At 36.0% G+C, this 14,177-nt stretch overlaps 1 protein-coding gene across 1 annotated transcript in view; it reads right to left on the bottom strand.

Moving 5' to 3' along the window:
• Positions 1-4,874, bottom strand: part of LOC128555719 (fucolectin-6-like) — a 30,342-nt gene extending 25,468 nt beyond the window's left edge. The window contains exon 1 of the mRNA XM_053538967.1: positions 4,727-4,874. The gene's annotated coding sequence lies outside the window, so the exon portion shown is untranslated. The remainder of the gene's footprint in view (positions 1-4,726) is intronic.
• Between the last annotated feature and the right edge of the window lie 9,303 nt (positions 4,875-14,177).

The following is a 14,177-nucleotide window of genomic DNA, read 5'->3' as shown; positions in this document are numbered from 1 at the left end:
GTTAAACTAGCCGCCTGTTAAATTTCTATTTATGATACTAGTCTTGGTGGGTGGGAAACACTAGTATGATGTTTTAATTTTACTGTAAAGATGGTTTAGTGTTTATAATCCTTAACAAGTGCATTTGATTTTCTAAGTTTTCTAAACTGTCGAAATCTACTGATAAAGTCAATCGACCGTTAACTCAATCGCCTGTTAAAGTTTCGAACAACTGGATCCAGTTGATTGCAAATGTAAGGATCGTGCTGACATGTCTTTTTTATAACAAGTGAACATAAAAAGTTACAACTGTTGGAAACGTTTCAGTGAATGTGTAAATTACGTTCTACACTACAAATATGTAGTTTATTGTAATTCATTTTTATTGATATCTAATAACATGGGGTCATTTTTACAATATTAATATTTAGACATTGTCAGCTGAATTTACCTCCAAGTCAGTCTTATTTTTTATCCCATTGATAACTGGTGAGAATATTGCATGGTCATTTAACTCCGGCATTAGCCTGTATTGTTAGATGGTAAATTGGCACGAAATTCACGCGTTTTTTGCCCAAGTTTCCCCCGATATATATACAACGCTACTGTTGTATATGAAATATAGACGGGTACAAGTCTGCTTTGCGATTGGCTATTTACGGATTATCGTGGTCTAAAGTCAGTTTAGAAAATAATGATTAAGAACTGCTCAAGTTAGATAGCAAACAACTTTAAGAGCCGACCGCCCGCACGCCGCCTTTAACAGGTATTCTCATAATACGTCGTATACAAATGAAGAAAAAAAAAAAGAAAAAATCTGCTATTAAATCGATCGCATTTATATATGTAGATAAATATTAAGATACATGACATTGTTTACCTAAATGTGGAGGAAACTTCATTTATTTGTAAATGATATACTTCTTTCCAATCTAAACACACAAAATCCACGATTTCCATGCGTTGTCCGGGGAGGACCCCAAAGCCCACGCCCACATTTACCATTCGTTTAAGTTGTGTTTCTGAATCAAAGATATATGTGTTGGACTCTCGAAACCTCTCAACTTTAAAGAGAGAGAAAAAAAAATATTTTTTTTCTGGACCCCTGAAACACGCACAGAATTCACCATTTATATTTATGTGGGATGCCATCCTCACATTTATACTTCGTTTCATAGAATTCAACATTTTCTTGCTTTAAAAAATCTCGGTGTACTATCCCTCCGACAACACTAGCACACTAGAGCAACAAAACAATACCATGTTGGGAGCGTCGTTTGAGGCCCCTTTCACACGCTCAGGAATCTACATTTTGGTTGTTTTAATACGAAAACTAGATCTCAGGAGGGGAACTCCGAACCCCCTGCCCCACCATTTTCATGGGAGATATTAAACAGACCTAGATCAGATTGAACTGATGTGCAGGCTGATCTTGGTCTGCACTGGTCGCAAAGGCAGAATCGCTTGCCACCAGCAGGCTAAAGTTTTAATTTTTCGAGCTTTAGAATAGAATGATTTCGATATTATTTCTACGTAGTGGGCTCGTATTGTAGCATTCTTTTTTACGTAAAAGCGGATAAAATAATCCGATTAAGGTAACATTTTACTTGTACCTTTCTTATTACAGTACAGATTTCAATCAGATAAAAAGCGTCGGGGACAGGAAAACGAGTGTATTCTCGACACAAAGCGTCTGCTATACTTTCTGATATACTTTGTTTTCAAACACATCGTCCAAATCCCAACGTGCATGTTATACAGGTAAAGGTAAACTGAGATTTAAAGCAGCATGCCTCCAGATCGTTCGACAACAACAAAAAAAATTTTTTTAGATATCTTGAAATAAATGCTATATTTCTTAAGAAGGCTTTAAAACTTAATTACTGACAAACTTTCTGTTACGGAAACACTTGAGGATTTGCTGCTTTTACTACTTTTTACGATGAAAATTGAAAAGCGTTTGTCACGCTTTTACTCCAGGTAAACTGTCTCGATTATAAATATCTATATTTGGAAAGCATTATTCACTACTTCAGCTATAGGGGTTCAATTCCCGAAGCGGTCATCTTTTTTTCTTGATTTAGAACTTTTAAAATATGTAAGAAACAAAAATTAATATTCTAATGTTCATAATATGATCAAACTTCAATTTTAAAGAAAGATTATTTTTAACCAAATTTGGAGGCATGCTGCTTTAACGTCGCATATAATCAACATATAACAATAGCTAAATTCTCTTGTGCGATAACCAATTTACTTAATCTCCTGGTACCATCCTTTTAAATGCTGAGTGCCAAGCAATGAACATGTCTTTTGAATAACGCGGCCGACGATCGAATCCCAGACCTCCCGCACCAAAAGCGAACTTTTGTGACTTTTTGGTGTTTGAAAAAAGAAAAAGACATTTGAGCGAAGTGTTTGAGGTAAGTTTTGAGAACACGTTTTGTGCCGAGGAAAGGCTCATTTATAAGCCCTCGACACGTTTTATATCATTCAGACAGTCAGGTATTAACCCTTAGCCTGCTGGCGGCAGATGATTCTGCATTTGCGACCAGTGCAGACCAAGATCAGCCTGCACATCCGTGCAGTCTGATCATGGTCTGCACTGTTCGCTATTCAGTCAGTAAATTTTCAGTGAAAACCCCTTTGAGTAATAAGTGGTACTGTCCAAATTGAAAGATGGACCAGTCCATTATAGAAATATAGCAGGGTAAGGGTTAAGAATATTATAAGTATAAACTTGAATCGAGCGCTTCCTCCGTTTAGTGAAATTCAAAGCAGAGTAGCGATAATTTAAAGCAATTGATAGGCATGGTAGATCTATAGAAAAATTAAAAAATGACCTTTTGAAGGGGTATTTTGTTCTTCAGCTTATGACAAAAGAAGCATGTTCAAGCGCGTCAGTTACTTTCATTTTCGATGAAATGGAACACACGTGTTTCCCCCCGCCAAAAAGTACGTATACGAAACATTTACTTCTGGTTCTATTACAAGAAATGGGTACGATGAGGAATTACAAAGCTACACTGAAAAGTCCGCCAAAACACGTTGACAGCGACAAAACAGTGTTTCAATTAAAAGTGATTTTTGGCAATTCAAACTTCATATATTATATTCAGTCGAAAATTTCGTAATTGCAGGAAACTTTACCATACTGTATATAACTAGCCTATTAAATACATCTAGATCTACCAATTTCATTTAAAAGATAAACTCTGACAAAATGACGGTAATATCAGTTGTAACTAATGCAAAATGTAGATCTACACAGAATATAAGTGCGGTCATTTGTATGCCGAGGTATAGGAGTTTCATTGTATAATATCATAGCTTCAAAAATGCTTCTGACAGCGATACATTTGTTTTTGTTTTTGTGCTCTTTTTACGCTTGGTTTTACGTCATACCGACACAATTTAGGTCATGATGGCGATTTTCAAGCTTTTAAAGGCTGAATAAGTTCCATCGGGCATTATTTCATCACAGAAGAGCGCCTAAATGGATCTACAGACCTTCCGAAAGCCAGCTGGATAGCTTCCTAACATGAAAGAATTCTGCACATTAAGGGACGTTACAAACCTACGGCGTATAAAGGCATGTGATTCGAAGTAAGCGGCCTCAACCACATGGTCGAGAAGTCCCTTAACGGTGGTCAATTGAAATACACTCCAAATGCCCCCCAAAAATACTGTTAAAATTCTAATTTAAACCCTTTAAAAATAAAGCAACAAACAGATTAAAACTTAAGCTTCCCATTAGATTTGACACTGACCTTGTGTTGAAATATTATCTGAATATGACTTAAAATTTGAAATGATCTGTAATAAATTTTCATATTTTTCAAAATGATTAATTTCTGTGAGATACAACCATCAATACAAAACATTCTTTATTATTTTTGAACTTTCATTTTGACATTTATTTGTCCAATTGTAAATATGTGAGTCGGTGTAAACATGAATTAAATGTGAGCCAAGGTATACCTTTTGTTGATCCTTGACAGTCATTTCGGGTATTGTAACTAACAATCATCTACACGTTACAGGTAAGAAGTCAGAATTTCGAAATAATAAATATAACGCACGTTCCGTAACCAGTAACGTGACGGTTTTTTGTTGTTGATAGTTAATGGCAGGATTCTTTCGTGCAATAAATTCTTTTACTAATTTTCATTTTTGCACTTTTCCAAATTTCGTTCGTAGACTAAACTGTAGCTTCTATTTCAAACTCAAGCTGTTTTACGGGAGTAAAAATAGCTAGATTCTCTTAGTGTAAAAAGTAAGTGTGAAACGGCCCCGAGGAATATCATGTGACATTTCCCGAAAATCTCCAAAATAGAGAATATTTGGCAATGGCGACCAGAAATAAACAACAGCGAATTTCCATAGAGAAAATGAAATTCAGTCGCGCGGGAAAACCAGACGATTGTTGCAAAAATTCTTGAAATTCCCAAGGGTGACATTTTTTAAATTCACTAAAACATGTTTCATGTTCATTGATCCCGTTCGATTTCTTCATATCAGTTCAAAGTTGAAGTCCAAAATTAGGTGGGACAGACTATAGTAGTTCACTATTATTTGTCTAACACAATTGTTGAAAGTTCTGTCACTGGTGGGAATATCCGGCACTCAGGGTATGTGTTTAAATATTAACTCTATCTATAAAATATTATAAATTTATATGACATCTATAAATTTTGTCGAAGTAAGCTAACACCTTCTAGCAAAATAAAAGAAGCATGGTACTTACAATTCTGGAATATCCGGCCTATTCTTTTTTTGGTGTAATCAAGTTGCTTTCCCACTTCGCAATGAGAAATGTTACAATTTGACCAGTAAATATTCACATACAAGAGCTATTCTAAACATAGCGCTCGACTGCGACACAAGCGGTGGATAAAATACAACAAAGTGGTAAATTACAAAAATTATGCATGTGTGCGTGCGTGCCTGCGATGGGAGTGAGTGAGGGACTAGGGATTGGGAATATTAAAAAACAAGTAATGGGAACGGGGTTTTGGGATGTTCGCGTGAATGGGAAAAGTTAGGAAATGATTGACACAAACTTGAATAACGTAACTTTTAGGTGTAATAACCTACTTAATAAGATCAAATAGAAGAAATCGAAAGAGAAAAGAGAGTAGAAAATATAAAGAGGGATTAAAAAACCTTAATGGTGGAGATGAGAGAGGTAGGAGTGATCTTGGATGTGAAAGTTTAAGGTCGATTGCGAAACTAGTTTTACAACATCGACACCGTTTTCCTTCTAACACTGAGCGCTATACGCAAAAGAGCTAATGGAACCATACGTCATGTATTTGATATGATGTGACCAGGAAATGATGTCATGTATTTGATATGACGTGACCAGGAAGTGAAAACCATGACCTCCTCATAGCGGCGCTCAGTTGTCCTAGACCAACAATTGTCTTCCATTTACTGATGTTGAATTATAGCACAGCCTGTAGGAAAGAAAAGACAGTGAAGTGAAGAACCATAATATAAATTATCCAACACTAATTTGATATGAACCGAGCGACGTTAACCATCTGGACAACAGATTCTACACAGAAAGATGTCTGTTTCTTTCCAAGATTTATAAAATTAATCGGTTTGATAATAATGGGGCAAGTACGTAAACAATAGCAAAGCTGAGCCCAGTGACATTGACCTTTAGGTACCTGACCTTAAATTTAACCAAAAAGTACATTTCCGTCACTAAGAATATCTTTATACGAAGTTTAATGATAACAGGCACGGTTGTTAACAATATATAGCGGACCACAAAACTTTAACGTTATAGCAACGTCAACCAACGTCATCGTCGCCAATGACGACCGCCGACATTAACGCCAACACCAACCGCCGACATCGACGACTACGCCAACAACCGACATCGTCGCCAATGACGACCGCCGACATCCACGACATATCTAACCACCGACATCGTCGCCAATGACGACAGCCGACATTCACGCCAACGCCAACCGCCGACATCGACGACTCTAACCACTGACACCGTCGCCAATGACGACCGCCGAATTTGACGCCAACGTCGACCGCTGACATCGACGAATACACCAACCGCCGACACCGGCGTCGAATAGTCGAGCTAAGTACAAAAGTGGGTAAAAATGTCTGATCCAATACTTCGGAAAATAAAGTTGTTATCTATGCATCTATGTCTCACGCAGTAACAAGATTTCAGTATAATTAAAGATAGATAAGTATTTGGAAACATTTGGTATTTAATCAAAAGATGGAAAATATCTATCGCGCATCAGCTATCTCTACAGACGATGGTGTAATCTGACAAGTATATCTACAGATACATAGACAGATAGAGAGATAGGTAGATAGATAGTAGATTTATTTCGGTATATAGCATATCTATGATATCTAGAGAAACAACAGCAACAGCAAAACAACAGATGTTTGAAAATGCACAATAGCCTATCTGAAACACCAGTTGTACATTAAATGAATCATTGCAAAATTTCTAAACATGACAGTTTTAGTCATCAACATTTCAAAAACAGAATTTCAGTTTTATTTTCTAAATTAGTACTAGCTAGATTATTAGTTCTATATTAGTGTTAACTAAATAGTATGATCTTTCTCACAGGAACACTTGATGCGATCGATCTAAAATTTATCTTAGTCAGAAAATCAAGCAAGTCAATTATATTGACAGTACATCAAATTTCTTGTGTGCGTGTGTTCGGGTTTAACGTCTTTCTCAACAATTTTTCAGTCATATGAACGACGGTGTCTACTTGTAGCAGTGAGCACAATGCCCAACTTTATAGTGCTGCCTCACTGAAATATCACGCCGCAGACATGACATGATACCCCACCTAGTCACATACTGACACCGGGCTGACCAGTCCTAGTACTATCCTCTTAATGCTGATCGCCAAGCCAGGAAGCTAATGATACCATTTTTTACGTCTTAGGTATGACGCGGCCAGGGTTCGAACCCACGACCTCCCGCACTCGAAGCGGACGCTCTACCACTAGGCTACCGAGGCCGTTAAATTTCTTTCTGTATAATACATTTAAGGTATGGGTTAAACATAGCACTGCTTGGATATTATGCGAATACTACAATATTGCATCTTTTCTTTTCCCGACAAACATGTTGTAGTATCAAAATTGATTTAAACATTTTTTATTCCTTCCTTTTTATGACAACATATACAATGTACATATACAGAACGTACACAAAACATTTCATGAAAGGTAAAACGGTTGGACTACAAGTTCATCTAACAATAGGTTTTTGGTCCGTCCCCGAAGGTGTATTTAAAGCAGCATGCCTCCAGATTTGGTCATATTATGAACATTAGAATATGAATTTTCGTTTCTTAAATATTTTAAAAATTCAAAATCAAGAAAAAAAGATGACCGCATAGGGAATCGAAGCCCGGACCGCCGCGGCAATAAAGAAATTATCCCGTCGTCGTAACCAATAGCGCTATAGCTAAGTAATGAATAATGACTTCTAAATATACGTAGATATTTATAATCGAGACAGTTTACCTGGAGTAAAAGCGTGACAAACGCTTTTCGATTTCCATCGTAAAAAGTAGCAAAAACAGCAAATTCTCATGTGTTTCCGTAACAGAAAGTTTGTCGGTAATCAAGTTTTAAAGCCTTCTTAAGAAATATAGTATTTATTTCAAGATATTTAAAAAAAAACAACTTTTTGTTGTCGAAAGATCTGGAAGCATACCGCTTTAATGGAAAATTTATATTATTGATTACATTGTATTCCCAAGAAATAATGACATGTATCTGGTAGAGAACAAAGCTAAGCGAAATGAATCATCATAATACGAGCTGCACCATGAGAAAACCTACATAGTGGGTTTGCGACCAGCATGGATCAAGAATTAACATAGATTTATATAGGGAAAAAACTTTGAAAATCTTCTTGTCCAAAACCACAGGATCTAGGGCTTTGATATTTGGTATGTAGCATCATCTAGTGGTCCTCTACCAAGATCTTTTAAATTATTTCCATAGGTGTATAGGGAAAAACTTTGAAAATCTTCTTGTCCAAACCACAAAGCCTAGGGATTTGATATTTGTAATGTTGTTGGGTTTAACGTCGCACCGACACAATTTTAGGTCATATGGCGACTTTCCAGCTTTAATGGTGGAGGAAGACCCCAGGTGCCCCTCCGTGCACAATTTCATCACGAGCGGGCACCTGGGTAGAACCACCGACCTTCCGTAAGCCAGCTGGATGGCTTCCTCACGTGAAGAATTCTACGCCCCAAATGAGGTTTCGAACCCACATCGATGAGGGGCAAATGGTTTGAAGTCAACGACTCTAACCACTCGGCCACGGAGGCCCCTTATTTGTAATGTAGCATCATCTAGCGGTTCTCTACAAGATTGTTCAAATTATCCCCCTAGGGTTAAATAAGGCCCCGCCCCGAGGGTCATATTGTTTATATAGACTTATATAGGGAAAAACTTTAAAAATCGTTTTGTCTATAACCTACAACATTCAACTTTGGACCACATACATAGTTTTGTGTACCGAAATGAACTTTGACCTTGAGATTGACCCAGTGACCTACTTTCACATTTCTGTAGTTACAGCCTTCAAATTTGGACCACAGGCATAGGTTTGTGTACCGAAATAAACTTTGACCTTGACATTGACCTAGTGACCTACTTTCATATTTTTTTGAGGGTACAGACTTCAAATTTGGACCACATGCATAGTTTTGTGCTCCGAAATGAAATTTGACCGTGATTTTGACCTAGTGACTTTCTTTCACATTTCTCAAGCTACAGCCTTCAAATTTGGACCACATTCATAGTTTCAGTGTGGGGAATCACGTGACTCAAAATGGTACGGAACACGGAAATTAACATGGCGGATTTTTTAACTTTTAACCAATTTTCAAAGGTAAGTAAAAACTACAGCATCTATTTTACTCTTATTATAGCGCAGTCTATGCGCATTTTAATGCTCTTTCCAGCAATGTATGTGTCTTGTCTACGTTTCTTCTAGTTTCTGAGTTACCTTCGAGGTTTTGCCCGAACCGAGGATAATTTTCTGTAAAAACACAATGGTACGATACACGTAATTACTCTTTGCACGCAAAATTCTATGTAATTTGCAGCTTTTCGTACTTATTTCAATCTGTAACTGTTAGATCTTTATCATATAGTAACCAGGCACAGTGTTTCTTTATGATTTTTCGTGAATTCTTGCAAAACATCGTCAAACTACTGAAATGGTACGCGACACGTGCTATGATACGCAACACGTACTAACTGTTGGCAGTCTGATAAGCAACGCGTGCATGTGTCACCAACGGCAAATTTAACTTCAAATTTGCGTCATAATTAATTTATTGAACTATTTCAAACGTGGTTTTCCGTTTTTAAGATCGTTCAGAAGCACTGCAATCTTTATTTATGTTTAAAGAGGTCAGCACGCTAAAACTTTCATGTTTCAAAATTACATAAAATCTATTAATCTTATTTCAAAATGACGCAGTTGTTTAGTTTTCTAATCTTGATTACTTTTCTTCTACAGAAATGGCAAAACCTAAAAGAAGAAACCGAGTCTGACACTTGGGAAAAGGAAGTGGATAAAGAAGCAAAACAAGAATATCAATATTAAAGTAACTTTCCAATTGCCGCAATGCGCCAGGAAATCACCAGCGAGAAAACAAACAAAAAGACTGCATACGCCATCTGAATTCCTCTACAACTTATATCCAGCAAACTGAAGAATAAAGTCATTTAGGTCACCTGTCGCTTCCAAAAAAATAAACATACAATAACTCTCGATTAAAGTTAAAGTCTTCAAGATCACTTTTTGGGCCTGTAGAGGAAAACAGTGATATGTAAAGACGATGTAGAGCACTTCTTAAACACTGGATTACAGTGTGAAGAGCTGCATAATACAGACAATGTAGACCCCGTTGATGTGACTTGTCAAAAGTTTTCTCGGTATTATAACTTATAGAGGAAGATGGACTTGATGAAGTAATGATAAAATTTCTAAAATTGGTTAAAGATAAAAAAAATCCCACTGAACAGTACAGCATTTTTTTGTGGATGGAGGTTGTTTGTTGGTTTGGGTGCACTAATACAACACAAATGAGATACTCGAACAAAACTAAGATGTTTTGGAAACTTGGCCGGAGAATGTTTGGAGGACGGTTTATTCGTTTTATGAGCGGGTACAAAAATAGTGAAGAGAACGTATTGGGAATGTCAGATCCAGGGCTGGCATCACCCTAAACATCTTTGATAAACTTTGCCGTACCTGATTTGCTAGTGTTCATAACATTAAGTAACCAATAACAAGTTTTACAAAGCTGACTTTTTTAAATGAAAATTAAGTCACGTATGGTGCTTAAATCATCTAAAGTTTGAACTAATTATTGAACTCTAACTAAATGTTACTATATACCTTTCTGACGCATTTTAAGCCGATAGTTTCGATAGTTTCTTCATGGAAACATTTAACAGAAAACGTTTTTTTGCAGTATCATTGAAAAAAATACTACACTACCTTACATTTTGTATATGGGGTCTGGTAAACCTATCCCCCTCGGCCAGGCCAACATTATCTGCTACCCCTTGTACAGTATCTTTTAACATTATGGTACATCCCGAGACATAAAACAATCATACAAAATAAATAGTCTTCATCGGATCACGTATAAAGTTCACCCTCCACACCATGTTTGCGAACTGGGAGAGCTTTTATATTATGTACGATTGTACTCGGGATGTACAATACTGTATATGGGCGTAGCTAATTTGGGAGTCTGGCCAAGGGGGTATGTTTTTCAGACACCATGTGTCTGTGTGATATTTTTAGAGAAAATAAATCGTCTTGGTATATCTGTAATTGTTTCATAATACTCTACTCGCGATTTTATGGATTTTGTGTTACTATGTTTATAGTTGCCATTTTTATGTTTTTTATGTGACGGTATCACCATTTTGACGTTGTTTCTAGTTTCAGTTTTGTATATCCGTATGTATATATATATATCTGTATATACTTGCAATTTGCTCAAGTATTATTTATGTGTGAGTAAAGTGTGATTTAACCAGGAGTTCAAGTTAAATAAGTATTTTATATTTACGTGCAAAAGATGAACAATTAATAAATAATTATAATTATTTAAACTGATTTTGTTTTTGGTGGCTATATTGTCCATTGAAACAGTATTCCAGATACTTACGAGCGGAAAGAGGCTTTGGAAGAACCAACACAAGATCCAAACTACCTAGTTTTCTCATATGAAGAGGCTGGTATTAGTGGGGCTCTAACATAAACCTTCTATCTTTTCAATTTCACAGTGATTAGAAACTTGAGTAACAGTTCGGTTACTTCTTTATTGCAATTAAAAACATAATTAAACAAAATTATGTCACAAAAACATGTGCAAAAACATATCATTTTTTTCAATTGACAATAAGCTATCAAAGCTCATTTTCATTATCTATACAGAATCTATACAGCAAGCTTCCAACAATAAATTAAAACAAAATGAAAGAAGAACACTGTCATTAGAAATTTCTTTTTCTCAATGTCATTGAGTCTTTCTATTCCCATTCAGTATGTCAATTTATATCACATAATGTCCTTTTGCATAAAATTTAGCCCCATGATTTTAATCACACTGTTTTCATATTGTTTACTGAATATATCAAATTTTCCCTACCATTTACTATAAAAAACATCGGTTCTTTCTTCGCTCAGTATCTATTTCACTTCCCGTATTTGTATTAAATTCCTCGTCTCATTTAGTGTATATTTATATCACATTCCCTTTCACATTAAGTACTCAAATAATTTTTCTTTTCTCCAATTGTATTTATATCATCTTCCTTTTATTTTCGGTACTGATATCGTAACTATTTCTTTTCTCATTCATATGCAATTCTCAGTCCAGTCCCATCCTCTTCATCGGTAGCATTTTAGATTCATTCGTCCTAGCCTTCTCCCACCTTATACACAGAGCTCCGTTCTGAACTGCAGTATCGAACATGTGATTTCTTCACATTTCTTCACACAGTAATTCAGTGTTTAAGAAGTGTTGTACATCGTCTCTGGTATCACAGTTTTCCTCTACATGTCCAAAAGGTGGCCTTGAAGACTTTTATCGGGAGTTATTGTAAATTGTTTTTTGGAAACGACAGGTGACCAAATTCACTTTATTTTTTTATTTGCTGGAGATATGTTGTACAGAGGGGATTTAGATGGCGTAAGCAGTCTTTTTGTTTGTTTTCTCGCTGGTGATTTCTTGACGGATTGCGGCAATTGGAAAGTTACTTTAATATTGACATTATTGTTTTACTTCTTTATGCACTTCTTTTTCCCAAGTGTCAGACCCGGTTTCTTCCTAGGTTTGGCCATTTCTGTAAAAGAAAAGTATACAAGATTAGAAAACTGCGCCATTCTGAAATAAAATAGATATTTTATGTAATTTTGAAACATTAAAGTTTTAGCGTGCTGACCTCTTTAAACATAAATAAAGATTGCAGTGCTTCTGAACGATCTTAAAAACTGAAAACCACGTTTGAAATAGTTAATAAATTAATTATGACGCAAATTTGAAGTTAAATCGCCGTCGGTGACACATGCACGTGTTGCGTATCAGACTGCCAACAGTTAGTACGTGTTGCGTATCATAGAACGTGTCGCGTACCATTTCAATAGTTTGTCGATTTTTCGCAAGAATTCGCGAAAAATCATAAAGAAACACTGTGCATAGCTACTCTATGATAAAGATCTAACAGTTACAGATTGAAACAAGTTCGAAAAGCTGCAAATTACACAGATTTTTGTGTGCAAAGAGTAATTACGTGTATCGTACCATTGTGTTTTTAAAGAAAATTATCCTCGGTTCGGGCAAAACCTCGAAGGTAACACAGAAACTAGAGAGAACGTAGACAAGACACATACATCGCTGGAAAGAGCATTAAAATACGCATAGACTGCGCTATAATACGAGCGAAATAGATGCTGTAGTTTTTACTAACCTTTGAAAATTGGTAAAAAAGTCAAAAATCCGCCATGTTGATTTCCGTGTTCCGTACCATTTTGGGTCACGTGATTCCCCACACTGATAAATTCACTACAGATAACACACTATATTTATTAAGCTGCTTTAAGTTTTAAGTCATGATGTCCAAAGTTGTGTATATTGGTAAACCTTGTTTAACCGGCAACTTATTTCAATCGGCACGATCAACCGGTCCTGAAGGGTGTTGTATAAGACAGAGTTTACTGTTCCAGTAATAACCCATTAAGCAGTTCATTGTGAATTTAATTTATATTTCTTATGATTCTTTATTTTACTTGACCAAGTAATTTTGTGCTCTATGCAGATAAACAAACAACAATACACTACGCAGATTTGAGAGACGAATGAAAGGGGTTATCGGTTCGTCAGTGGTCACTGAGCACATATGCCTTTCAAGAGTATGAATGTAAAAAATGCGACTACTTCCAGAGTAGACAAATGAGAACTTTGTATTGATCGGTCGGACAGACGAGATACGTATGTTAGTAAATATACAGTCAAACCTGGATGACTATAAAGATAAGCTTTCTTTAGAAATGACATGTCTCTCACAACGGGCATAACTGTACTTTGCCTTCGACCTCCAAAGTGGGTTGAAAACTTGGACTTTGGTAAAAGTTTGACGAACACCCAACCTTGTATAATTTGATACCTGTTTACCGATTACATTTTAAGTATGCTTAAATAAAGAGGTTATTCATTTCTAAAAGGTTACGCCGCATGATTTATACATTTTCTTTTCAAAATATAGAAATCTCTTTCACGTGTTATTCTACAATTGACTTAACTATATATTGAAGGAACATTTATATGACAAGCTATTCCGCAGCAACCAGATTACATACCATATCGTGTAAAGTAAATGCGTAGGAAAAGATACGAGAATATATAGAGGTAATAAAATAAATATATTTCCATTACTAGTCTCATTTCAAGAGCACAAGACCTGATATGTCTATAGAGAGAGTCGAAATGAAATTTGACCTTGATTTTGACCTAGGAACCTACCTTCACATTTCTCAAGCTACCGCCTTAAAATTTGGACCACATGCATAATTTTGTGTACCAAAATGAACTTTGACCTTGATTTTGACCTTTAGCTAGTCTTGAAATTTGGAACAT

Source organism: Mercenaria mercenaria, chromosome 3, assembly GCF_021730395.1.
Source record: "Mercenaria mercenaria strain notata chromosome 3, MADL_Memer_1, whole genome shotgun sequence".
Classification (NCBI taxonomy): Eukaryota; Metazoa; Mollusca; class Bivalvia; order Venerida; family Veneridae; genus Mercenaria; species Mercenaria mercenaria.
Note: the sequence above shows the minus strand (reverse complement) of the source record. Positions and strands in the feature narration are given on the sequence as shown.